This window comes from Bradysia coprophila, unplaced genomic scaffold (assembly GCF_014529535.1).
Source record: "Bradysia coprophila strain Holo2 unplaced genomic scaffold, BU_Bcop_v1 contig_137, whole genome shotgun sequence".
In the NCBI taxonomy this organism is placed as follows: Eukaryota; Metazoa; Arthropoda; class Insecta; order Diptera; family Sciaridae; genus Bradysia; species Bradysia coprophila.
In genome coordinates this window covers 672,534-686,770 of record NW_023503408.1, presented here as the reverse complement: position 1 = coordinate 686,770, position 14,237 = coordinate 672,534, and positions in this window count along the sequence as shown.

Here is a 14,237-nt window from a genome sequence, read left to right as displayed (position 1 = left end):
CCAGAGGATGACCACCATCCGGCTCTTGATATGTGTATTAACTTATCACGGTGTAAATTCCTGGCGGAACGTAGACCGCCAAGAGTAAACTTCTTCAAGGCCGATTACGATCATCTGAACAAAGGTCTCATGGAAATTGACTGGCGCAATGAGCTCTTGCACCTCAATGTTGATAATGCGATTGATAAATTTTATGATCTTCTTCAGCCCTTCATTGAAACGATTCCTAAGACATTTGTTCATGCTGGTTATTACCCGGTTTACTACTCGAATGATCTGATATCACTGATAAAGAGGAAGGAAAGGGTGAGGTTAAGTATCAAAGGAGAGGACTGTCCTTCGGTTAAAGCATTAAGGTTTGCTTTGACGATTACGTGAAGAGTTGTGAGGAAAAGATTAAGTCGAACTCTAAGTGCTTTTTTGCTTTTACAAAGTCATTGAGGAAGACTAATACGTTGCCCAACTGTATGACGTACTTGGATGAGGAAGCTTCATGTAGGTCATCAATCTGCAACTTGTTTGCGACGTACTTTAATTCTGTATATAATCCCACGATTGATACCACCTCTGAAGTTGTTTATGATCCGTTTGAACACCAGTCAGTTACAATCAGTCAGTCTGAAGAAACGGATGTGATATTCACTCCTGGGCAAGTTGAGGCAGCACTGAAAGGGTTTGATGTGAATAAAGCTTCCAGTCCGGACAACATCCCCATGATGTTCTTCATGCGGCTGTCATTGTCACTGAGCCTGCCGCTTTGAATTTTATTCAATAAGTCCATGAATGAGAGTAAGTTCCCTTCGAGATGGAAGATTGGGTTCGTTTCCCCGGTGTTTAAGGAAGGTGACAAAAATTGTGTCGCTAATTACAGGCCAGTGACCATTTTGTGTGCGATGTCGAAAGTGTTTGAAAGGCTGGTTTTCAATAAGCTTTTCGATGCTGTAAAGGCGAACATTCATCATTCCCAGCACGGATTTTTCGCTAAGAGGTCGACCCAAACGAATCTTATGGAATATGTATCGGATGTTGCCGATGCAATAGTAGGAGGTGGCCAGGTCGATACGGTTTACACCGATTTTGCTAAAGCATTTGATAAGGTTGATCACGGTATCCTGTTGGACAAGTTGAGGTCCCATGGATTCCCGGAGAAGATTGTGCAATGGTTCTCGAGATATCTTCGTGACCGATCTCAATTTGTCATCATCGGTGCATCCAAATCTGATAGAATTAATCCGACGTCCGGCGTTCCTCAGGGATCGATACTGGGCCCATTACTTTTTATTCTCTTCATCAACGATTTATTGTTATCACTCTCATCATGCTCGGCATTCGCAGATGATCTTAAAGTTTATAAGTCCGTAAGGAACGATTGTTTATTACTCCAAAATGATGTCAATAAGATCGTAGATTGGTGTAGAGTTAATAACATGCATCTCAATGTGGGCAAATGTGCGGTAATGTCAACGTCTTATAGACCGAACAAATTACTATTCCAATACAACATTGGTAAGGACTTACTAAAGAGGGTTGATAAGATAAAAGACCTGGGTGTGATCATTGACGATAAATTATCATTTGTAGAACACATAAGTGACATAACCCGCAAATCGTATAAAATGCTTGGATTTTTATTCCGCTGTGGCAAATACTTTTCAAGTCAATTGAGCATGCGTCTGCTTTTCTCGTCACTCGTTTTAAGTCGGCTTGAATACTGCTCCACAGTTTGGAATCCCCTCTACGCTAATCACAGTGATCAGATCGAAAGAGTGCAAAAAAAAGTTTACGAGATTGTTTTATTATAAATTTCAAATTGCTAATCCACGTCCTGAATACCATGTGCGACTAAAACGCTTAAAAATGCACTCTCTTGAATCTAGACGTCTGGAGAATGACGAGATCATGCTTTATAAATTAGTCCACAATCTTGTTGATACGCCACTCTGCCAGAAACTCTCTTTTCACAACCCCACGAGACAAACGAGACAGAAATCCATATTCTGCCTGCCAATGATGACCACAAACTATCAAAGGAATGCGCCGGTAAATAGAATCCAACTGGACCACGATATCTATTTTGGGGATCTCAACGTTGTTGGTTCGAATCTACGTGCTTACAATAATTTGGTCAGGAATTTTTTTGATTGGTGACCATTTCGCAGACGGACCTGCTATCATTTGGTTATTCTACCCTGTTCTGGTTTTGTTTTAAATTCTGCTACTGTATATTTTCATTATTACTAGTGTCAAAAAATTTTAACGTAAATTTAAATTTGATCTTTAATTACAGTGAACGACATCTCAAATGTCTCACTGTCAAATTTTTCTGAGAATTTTATTGTGTCATTGCAAATTCACAATGACATTCTCTGAAAAAAATGACAGTGAGACATTTGAGATGTCGTTCACTGTATGTAAATTATGTTTTTATTCATTGTAATCTGACTGACTTGTTATTGGGCTACGGCCTGTTAGTTGGTCATTAAACGTGAAAAAATAAAATAAATAAAATAAAAACCTCTATATTACAGATGAGTCCGAGTTTTGCCGAGGATGGTGAAAATAAATTTTTTCAAATATTGTACAATTCAGACAAATTTTGTAAAATCCATTCTAGGCGTTTAATAGAGCATGGAATCCTCTACCAATATCCCCATTCAAAAAGTTTCAAACTTTCTTCGTCTTGGACATATCACCATTCAAAGATGCCGAATTTTCGATTTACTCTGGCTGTAGCTACGTGGTCAAGTTGTCGAGGGAAGCCATTTCAACACGAATTAGCTTAGAATTAGTCACTTTATCCGTTGCGGTAACATTCTATATTCAAATTGACTCGTCTGTCCCGTACGGCCATGAGTGCCAGTTCTCCTAAACGGCCGGATGGATCCGCGAACTAAATGTGGTTCCTTTCAGTACTCAAGTCCCTCAATAAGAACATGAAGAAAATCAGAGGATGCTATTATATAGCTCTATATGTCTGTATATAGCTCAATATAGCTGTATAGTTTATTTAGTTATATATAGATGTCCATATATGGAGTGCCTGAAACACCCCACACACATAACCTATTAATTCTACGTTAACAGAAACTATCTAAGTACAATTTTTCCAAAGATATATCACTTTTACTAAAAACCAATATGGTCGCCGACAGCCATTCAACTGGCAGTTATTATATTGTTTTTATAATTTATCAAATTGAAGTATAAAACAATTTTTATGAGTGTTTTTCGAAGAATTTTTAGTTTTTTTCGTTGAAGAAAATAAAATTTTAATGAAGAATGGTCCGAATAGCTTAAAAATTGTGAATTTTCAAATGTAAATAGGACCGTAGCTATGGTGAGCTAAATTTTCCAAGTAGAGCTGTGCGGGCGTACCTAATTTTTATGCCCGCCCGCCCGAGCTCGATATAATTTCGATAAAAAATGCCCGCCCGCCTGAAGCCCGAAAAAAATTTTGGCGCCCGCCCGATATATTGTGTACTGCCCGATGCCCGATGTAAAATTTGTTCAGCCAAGAAGTTTTATATGCAATTAGCTTCAGAATAGCATAGCAGCACTAACACTTATGAAATTTTCCTAGACTTCATTCGTTAAGTTTTATATTTTGCTTTCTTGCATAGAGTTAGGATGCTTTCCACCCAAGTAATTTTTGATGCCTGCCCAATGCCCGCCCGAAATATTGGTGCCCGACGACGTGACCGAAAAATTTTGGCCCGCCCGTGCCTGGTGCTATTGGGAGAGAGCGGGCATCGGGCGGGCCAAACTTTCAGGCTGCCCGCACAGCTCTATTTCCAAGTACAATTTAACTCTTTTTGCTTACATTCTTAGCTGTTTTTTTAGCAAAAGAAAGTGTCTGTTAGATATTTTGAAACTATTTTATCGACAATTTCAAAGGTTTTATATGAATTACATTGGACTGGCGGTTGCTCATCATCATTCGTCGATTTGGCCACATCGTTATTCGCATTGACAGTCGGTCCATCATCCTTTGCACCCATTGCAATCTTACACTGTTTACGGTGTGCAACTGTGACTTAGCATCAGATATGGATAAATTTACCGCAAGTCAGACTTTGCAGCAAAAACTGCCCCACAGTTTGCGCATGTGGGCGACGAAACCACTGCTGAATCACCATCAGCCGCCTTGACCCGCGTACCCGGTATTCGAATTGACAGTCTTTCCTTTGCACCCATTGCAATCGTGCACTGTTTACGGTGTGTACGTCACATTTAATTGATGGGACAAATTGTCGTACAACTGAGACTTAGCATCAGAGATGGATAAACTTACCGAAAGTCAGACTTTGCAGCAAAGACTGCACCACAGTTTGCGCATGTGGGCGACGAAATCACTGCTGAATCATCATCAGCCGCCTTGACCGGCGTACCGTTATTCGCATTGACAGTCGGTCCTTCATCCTCTGCACTCATTGGAATTTTGCACTGTTTACGGTGTTCACTTCACATGTAATTGATAGGACAAATTGTCGGACAACTGGGACTTAGCATCAGAGATGGATAAACTCACCGCACTTTAGTTTTGTCGACAAACTTGATGGCACAGTACTTGCATTCCGGATAAACAATCGATTGTACCGGCGATTGGTCATCGCCATTCGCCGATTTGGCCAGCGTTTGCTGCTCATTGGAATTGACGGTCGGTCTATCAACCTCCATTGCTACCTTGCACTGTTTACGGTGTGCACTTCACAGGCCAGAGCGAAACAAGTTAATGTAGTAAATATATATTAAATTTGACAAGTTGTTATGAATACAGCTGAAAACAAATAAACTGGAATCAGTGATGCTTCTGATGAAGCTTAACAATAAAAAATGACAATGCAATGAAATTGATCAAAAATACATTTAGAAAAGTTTCAGTCAAGAGACTTGACCCGCCCAAAAGGTAGGACCTAGTATATACCATCGGTTTTACAATGGTTACGTTTGTCACAGAGGCATACAGTTTCTCGTTTCAAAATGATGATACAAATGTAATTGCCAGACGATGGCACTGATTACTCATCTATAATTTGACGGACGAAGTGACCGGTACGATTTGAATTTCTTATTCTAGTTAGATAAATGTTTCATTATTTATAGGGCCGGATCCGTTGTGTTAAATGGTTCATTTTAGTTATTCTTAAATCTACTTATAAACTAATTACAATTGTGTAGCGTGCCTCAACACATTACATTTTGATCATCGATAATCGATAATTATTGAAATTTTGATAATAATTATCAAAATATCGATATGTCGATAAAAATACTTACAAATGCAGTTCTATCAGGAATTATATTTTTGAATATTTAATACAATTAATACGCAACAGTGCACAAAGTTGTCATTTTCGTCCGTTACCATTACGGCCATACAGTGGCCGACTTTCAATTTTGTGCACTATTTTGATTCAGCTGTTTGACCAGCTGGTCCATGTAAACAAACAAATTCAGTTAATTTTATAATCATTATAAGATAAAAAGGGCAACATCGAAAATACTAGAAATTTTATTTGGTTTCGAAAGTTTTTTAATCTTTAGATTATTTAGAAACTAAAAAGATTTTACACGTCTTATTAAAATAATATAGATGCTAAAACTGTATTAGACCCGTACGAAGTACTGTATATGATAACAAGGCAAAGAGTGGATAATGTAAGTAGAGCACTGCGCCGTTCAGCCACGCCGAAGTCGCCGCCGAAAAAGTCCATCAGCCGAAGCCGCCGCCGATACCCCTCTCAGCCGCTTTAGCCGATAGAAAAGTCGTCGGCGGATGATGGTTTTAAAAATTAGCAAGAATTTCGTCTGTAATACGTTTTGGAGAATTTTGTAGCGATTTTTTCCGCTAGTTTGAAAAATTGTGTACGCCCATATCGTACATTGGAACTAACTGAAAAACAGCTGAAGCAAATTTACGAATTTTTTTGACTGACCTTCGCTGTGTCTTTGATTTTATGCATTTTTTGAAGCCAAATCGGCTAAAGTCAGCCATGTGAAACAAATGCCACTTAAGCCGACTTCTGGCTCAGAATTTTTATGAGATTTGATTCGATCGTAGCTACTTTTAACTTTTGTTATTCAGCCGGCTGAGCCGGCTAGCCGCCATCAACATCATTCCAGCCGGCCGCTGAGAAGGGTCGGCTACGTCTTAGCCGCCAAGTGTCCATCGGCTGAACGGCGCAGTGCTCTAAATGTAAGTGATTTTAAAAGGAGAATAGTTTTTCAGTAGAGAAGAAAATGAAGTAAGAGAAATGAAGAGTTTCACATTAAAGGCTTTTGATACGAATAGGTATTTCGTACGGGTCGGCGTTAGCTGTGTTTTTGTATGGAACAGCGTTTCATCCCTCCAGACCATCTGGTCCTTTTTCGGAATATCAAGTAAACGGCTGGAAAACGGACGACTGTGAATTTGAATTCAACTTCAGTCATTTTTACTTCCTAGTCATTTTGAAATAAAATCTTGTCTGATCACATTTTGACTTTGGAAAAACGAAAATGATCTTGAAAAAAATGTGTTGAGAGATTAGCATGAATTGAATGTCGTCTGGGAATATGTTTGTAGTAAACAATCACAAACGGAATAAATTTTTGTTCTATTGGTTGCGTCAATATTCTATGTAGTATATAAGGATCAGCGTCTTTAAGCAAAATCATCAGTTCAGTTTTGCCAGTCAAACTTTACAGTTTTCAAATTTACAAAATGATGAAAATCACTCTCTTCACCCTATTGATTGTGGCCGTATTCGCTGTTGCTTCGGCTGCACCATCCGCAGAGGCTGCACCATGCTGGTGGTGGCTCTTCCTATCATTCTTTAAAACAAGGCATCAGAACAGTCGGAGCGTTTGCTGCGACTTAGCCCCGTACGACCCGTAATCCTAATTTCGTCCGTAACCATAATATGTCCGTAGCCGTAATACGCCCGGAACCCTAATACGTCTACAACCCTCTAATGCGTCTGTTACCAAAATGCAAGTCAAGTTGGGCATGGTCAAATTTACTGAAAGTGTTCATTTTTAAAATTGCACACAGCGCAATTACGAAAGCCAGTACGAAGTACCTCTCAAATAAAACCAAAAATTTACGACATTATTTTAGAAACCCAAAATTTTTTGCCAACTTTCCATTGGGTATTCAATTACCTCTCAAATGAAACAAAAACTAGCAAAATCGGATGAGATTTACTCGATTTATGTGCAAAAAACACTTAGGGCCGAGTAGCGGCCTTAGTCCAAGAGCCCAAATTTGAAACTTTTTTTGCCATCAATCTATTCGGCATTCAATTATCTCTCAAACGAAACAAAAACTAGCAAAATCGGATGAGATTTACTCGATTTATGTGCAAAAAACACTTAGGGCCGAGTAACGACCTTTGAGCCCTCCCAACAAGCCCGCGTTGCATCTTACCCAAAAACGATGTTCAGCAACTTTGTTCTACTCGTCAATACCTTTCATTTGATATATCACAAGCAGCTATTGCGTGCGTATTTCGGTAGATATCGTCGAAAGACTGAAAAACACCTATAGGGCCCTAGCTCTGGAAGGGCCGACCCTACCATGTCCATTTTCGAACTTGACCTTACTTTTGTCGATACCAATCAGGGAAAAAAAGAATTTTGAAAAAAGGTTGTGATTTACTCAAGCTAGAGGGGTCACGGACAGACGGACAGACGGACATTTTTAGCCCCGTACGAAGTACTGGGGGCTTATAAGATTAATATGCCGTTTGTAACATGTCGAATTGGAAGCAGCCAGTAAGGGCAAAGCATTTGGTTATGTTCATAGATGACATTATTCACGGCGATTCTGCAGAGTGTTTTTAGGAAGTTAAACTGGAGTAAAATGGGAATAAATATAAATGGAGAGTACCTGAGCAATCTCCGCTTCGCTGATGACATAGTACCGATAGCAGCGAATCTAGGTCAGGCTCAGCTTATGCTACAACAGTTAAGTGAAGAGGCAAACAAAGTTGGCCTCAAGATGAACTTATCGAAAACAAAAGTCATGACCAACATCGGGGACGATAGAGAAATCAAAATTGGTGACACTGTCATTGAACGAGTCGACAGCTACGTATATCTAGGACATAAGCTGAAGTTAGGTCTGGACAACCAAACTGCAGAAATAAGACGTAGGATTGGTCTTGCATGGGCAGCGTTCGGAAAACTCAGACTAATTTTCAAAAGCAAAATGAATAATAGTCTGAAACGCAAAGTTTTCGACACTTGTGTCCTTCCAGTGCTCACTTATGGAGCGGAAACGTTAACTTTAACGAAAGCATCCGAAGAAAAATTGAGAGTGACACAAAGAGCCATGGAACGGAGTATGCTTGGAATAACACTCAGAGACAGAATGACGAATCAATGGATTCGACAACAAACCAGGGTCGTTGATGTCATGGAAAGAATAGCATCTCTGAAATGGAGCTGGGCGGGACATATTGCAAGAAGGACAGACGAACGTTGGACCAAAAAGATCATGAACTGGCGACCATATAAAAGACGAGCTATAGGTAGACCACCAGAGAGATGGACAAACGGAATTAAGAATATTGCAGGTACAAACTGGCAGCAAATGGCAATGGATCGTACGAAATGGAAAGAAGTTGGAGAGGCCTACATCCAGCAGTGGATAGAAACAGGCTGAAAAAGAAGAAGAAGAAGATAGATGACAAATCCGCAATAAAAAAAATGTCCGTCCGTCCGTCCGTCCGTCCGTGACCCCTCTAGCTAGAGTAAATCACAACCTTTTTTCAAAATTCTTTTTAGCCCCGTACGAAGTACTGGGGGCTTATAAGATTAATATGCCGTTTGTAACACGTCGAATTGGAAGCAGACAGTAAGGGCAAAGCATTTGGTTATGTTAATAGATGACGAATCCGCAATAAAAAAAATGTCCGTCCGTCCGTCCGTCCGTCCGTCCGTCTGTCCGTCCGTCCGTCCGTCCGTCCGTCCGTGACCCCTCTAGCTAGAGTAAATCACAACCTTTTTTCAAAATTCTTTTTTTCCCCGATTGGTATCGACAAAAGTAAGGTCAAGTTCGAAAATGGGCATGGTTACCAACTTTCTATTGGGTATTCAATTATCTCTCAAATGAAACAAAAACTAGCAAAATCGGATGATATTTACTCGATTTATGTGCAAAAAACACTTAGGGCCGAGTAGCGGCCTAATTCCAAGGGCCCAAATTTGAAACTTTTTTCGACGCGTTCTTTTCGGTATTCAATTACCTTCCACAAAAAACTAAAACTAGCAAAATCGGATGAGATTTACTCGATTTATGTGCAAAAAACACTTAGGGCCGAGTAACGACCTTTGAGCCCTCCCAACAAGCCCATGTTGCATCCTATCCAAAAACAATGTTCAGCAACTTTGTTCTACTCGTCAATACCTTTCATTTGATATATCACAAGCAGCTATTGCGTGCGTATTTCGGTAGATATCGTCGAAAGACTGAAAAACACCTATAGGGCCCTAGCTCTGGAGGGGCCGACCCTACCATGCCCATTTTCGAACTTGACCTTACTTTTGTCGATACCAATCGGGAAAAAAAAGAATTTTGAAAAAAGGTTGTGATTTACTCAAGCTAGAGGGGTCACGGACGGACGGACGGACGGACATTTTTTTTATTGCGGATTCGTCATCTATGAACATAACCAAATGCTTTGCCCTTACTGTCTGCTTCCAATTCGACGTGTTACAAATGGCATTTTAATCTTATAAGCCCCCAGTACTTCGTACGGGGCTAAAAATTGTGTCGGCCTAAATAATCGTGATGGCACAAATATTTGTGTTACAACAAAAACCTGAACGAATTTCAAAAATTTTGTGATAGCACTCCAACTGCGATCCCCGAGGCGATCCCAGTTAATACGTAAGCCGCACAACTCCGCACTACGTGAAAAAGTCATAAAGATGTCGCACCAATTGGACCACCTCCATCAGAAAATGACATACTGGCACTAATACAACGATTGAAAAACGGAACCGCGCAAGCTCCACTACCTAAAGTTCTTCTTCTTCTTCTTTTTCAGCCTGTTTCTATCCACTGCTGGATGTAGGCCTCTCCAACTTCTTTCCATTTCGTACGATCCATTGCCATTTGCTGCCAGTTTGTACCTGCAATATTCTTAATTCCGTTTGTCCATCTCTCTGGTGGTCTACCTATAGCTCGTCTTTTATATGGTCGCCAGTTCATGATCTTTTTGGTCCAACGTTCGTCTGTCCTTCTTGCAATATGTCCCGCCCAGCTCCATTTCAGAGATGCTATTCTTTCCATGACATCAACGACCCTGGTTTGTTGTCGAATCCATTGATTCGTCATTCTGTCTCTGAGTGTTATTCCGAGCATACTCCGTTCCATGGCTCTTTGTGTCACTCTCAATTTATCTTCGGATGCTTTTGTTAAAGTTAACGTTTCCGCTCCATAAGTGAGCACTGGAAGGACACAAGTGTCGAAAACTTTGCGTTTCAGACTATTATTCATTTTGCTTTTGAAAATTAGTCTGAGTTTTCCGAACGCTGCCCATGCAAGACCAATCCTACGTCTTATTTCTGCAGTTTGGTTGTCCAGACCTAACTTCAGTTTATGTCCTAGATATACATAGCTGTCGACTCGTTCAATGACAGTGTCACCAATTTTGATTTCTCTATAGTCCCCGATGTTGGTCATGACTTTTGTTTTCGATAAGTTCATCTTGAGGCCAACTTTGCTCGCCTCTTCACTTAACTGTTGTAGCATAAGCTGAGCCTGACCTAGATTCGCTGCTATCGGTACAATATCATCAGCGAAGCGGAGATTGCTCAGGTACTCCCCATTTATCTTTATTCCCATTTTACTCCAGTTTAACTTCCTAAAAATACTCTGCAGAATCGCCGTGAATAATTTCGGTGAAATGGTGTCACCCTGCCGTACACCTCGGCCAATTCTGAATTTCTCCGTGCTCTTATGAAGTTTTATACATGAAGTAGCATTTTTGTACACATATCGAATTGTGTTGGAGTACCTTGAGTCTACTCTACATTCGTCTAATGCGTCCAATATCGACCATGTTTCCACTGAATCGATAGCTTTTTCGAAGTCTATGAATAGCAAGACTATGTCGATGTTGTATTCACGACACTTCTCAATAAGCGTTCTCATCACCTGCAAATGGTCGTTTGTGCTGAAACCAGATCTGAAAGCAGCTTGTTCAACATGTTGGTAGAAGTCGAACTTGTTAGTGTTCCTCTTCGTAATGATTTTCATAAACAACTTGTAGAGTGTTGACAATAGGCTTATGGGTCGGTAATTTTCCAGCTTTGTTATGTCTCCTTTTTTATGCAGCAATGTAATTACCGCATTTTCCCAGGCTTCTGGTACTTCTTCCCATTGGAGACATTGATTAAACAAAGCCGTGATTGCCTTTAATAATGAGTCTCCACCTAGTTTGATGGCTTCCACTGGAACACCATCTTCTCCGGGAGACTTTTTGTTTTTCATCTCGGCTACTGCAGCTTTGACTTCATCAACAGTTATGTCGGGCATATCCTCCGATCCCACGTTTCTTATTATTGGTCTATCTTCGGTTTCTTCCGTTGGACTCTGTCTTGCTGAAGAAAACAAATTCTCATAAAATTTCGATCCGTTTGGATCGTTCCTGTTTTGTCTCGTAATTTGAAGATTTCTTTTTTGGCGTTTGTCATTTTTCTCCGTAGGACTTTCATATTGCAGTTAGCTTCAATTATGTTTTGAGCCAATTGGACATTATATTTTCTTTCATCTGATCTCCTTGCTTTGTTGATACTTTTAGACAGGTTCCGGTATTCCACCGAATCTCGTCCTCCGTTTTTTACCAACTCTGCTCTGCTTGCGATCAGGTCTAATGTTTCTCTGCTGAGTTTTGATTCTTTTCCTTGGACGGATTTGCATTTGGATTTCATGAAACCCATTATTGTATCGACGATTTTGGTATTCAATTCGTCCAATGTTTCACATTGATTGATGACGTTATCTAATTCGGCAGGCATTTTCGTAGCAAATTCTTCATTTTGTGTGTAAAGCCGTTGTACGTCAATCCTTTCACTTTTCTGAACTAGTTGTGATCTTTGAAATCTGGTATTTAACGTGACTCTTGCACGAACCATTCGGTGATCACTGCCGGTTGAAAAATTGTTTAGGACCGTAATGTTCTTAACGGTTGACTTACAGCCAGTTATGATGTAATCGATCTCATTTTTCGTTACACCATCTGCACTAGCCCAAGTCCATTTCCGTTGAGGCTTTCCTGCAAAAAATGAATTCATTGCGTACAAATTGTGTTGCTGTAAGAAGTTGAGTAAATTATTTCCACGCTCATTTCTTTGGTCGTTGCTAAAACTACCAACAGAAACTTCGGAATCTTCTTCTCGTTTTCCCAGCTTCGCATTGAAATCACCGATTAGATATTGGTAATGTGAAGGGTTTTCGTCCAGAGCTTTCTCGACATCTTCATAGAATCTTTCTACTTCTTCGTCATCATGGGTGGACGTGGGTGCGTAAACCTGAATTAATTTGTCACTGTATCTGTTATTTATCTTCAGGCTTACGTATATCACTCGATCGGATATGCTTTTCGTGTGAATTATGCGATCCGACCACCGCTTGTTTATGAACAATCCGACACCGTGCATCAGCATCTGACTGTCACTTCCTCGGTAGAAGAATGTATGCCCTGATTGTAATTTCAGGCATTCCTCTCCAGGTTTTCTCACTTCGCTCACTCCCACAACATCCCATTTTATCTTTTCTAGCTCTTCTTCCATTTCTTGCATTTTTTGTCTTGACGACAATGTTCTGGCATTATATGTGGCAATGTATAATTCGTTATGGCTTCGTTTGAAGGTTTTTAGCATTAAAACACCACGCTTGCTACTGCGGGTTGGTGAGTATGAAAGCTTTACTTTGCTCGCCCCCGGTAATCCTCGAGCTCTGACCCGCACATTTCTGCACGTTCCGGGACCACCGTGCCTATCAAAGTGCACAGTGCCCGACGGGGTAGTGTTACTCTTTTTGAACATTCTTTTCCATAAAGCTTTGCCCATTCTTTTGAACCTATCTGAGCAAAAGGTTATTCGTCCTTTAAAAGCTTAACCTAGTAGCTAATAAGAATTCTGGGATCGTTCTATCCTTGGGCTTCCTGATCGTGTTGCTTCACCTCAACGTTGGTCCCTTAACCCCAATTCTTTCGGCTTCCAGCTCACGATTCATTCAACCTTAAGATTGATCTATCTAATCCTATCTTATCTACTGCTACGTCCTCGTTAAACTTCATTCCCTCCACTCTTTTTCAAACTGGCTTGGGACAGTCTTTGGCGGTGTTTAAAGTACCAACACCAAATGACATTAATAACTACAGTAGAATTGCATTGTCAAACGCAACGCATAAAGTTTATGCATCATTCCTGCTACAGTAGCTCCAGCATTATATACCCGACATACCGTGCCGTCCGGCAGGCTTTACCGAACAGATCCACAGACGACCACATTTTCACGATTGAGCGAAGAAAGATGGAGAAAAGGTCTACCGACGTACGTTCTTGTGCTAGACTTGAATAAAGCCTTCGACAGAGTGAATACAAATTATGTACTCAAACAATACCCTCTCTAGCAAACAAACTCATTGTCGCCCATCTCCATTTATGAAGATAAAAAATTTGCAGTAAAGCAATACATCGAACAGGTGTGTAGGGATGAAGATATTTCGTGGAACCTTGTTCAGAGTTCCGAGCGGGTAAGTACTATCTATTAGATAGTATCTAAGTAGGGGTCTCCGAGGTCATCCGAAGCGTCGATCGAGTCTCACAAACTAACTTTTGCACAGAAAGTTGTGGGAGAAAGTTATGCCAATGACGGTCTTGCAGCGTTTTATTCATATTTTTTCATTTAAATGTGGTGACGCTTCGTTAAGAATCCGAATTTAAAATACTTTTGAGAAACTACGTATAGCGTCGATTGATCTTCGAATCAATTTTCAGTAAACCATACAGACATCGACAGTCGATCAAACAAGTGCATTTTTTAATGTAATCCGTCGACAAGAAAGAAATAAAGCCGACCAATAAGCAGCAATTATCAAAACTCCGCAATTTCAAGGGATCAATAAACGACATTTATTTTGGGTCTCGTTCATACATTGGTCATTGCGGTGTCAGTACTATTATTAATTATCCGGACGCAACAGTGGTTGTGGTTGTAGTGGTTGTCGTTGCAGCAGCGG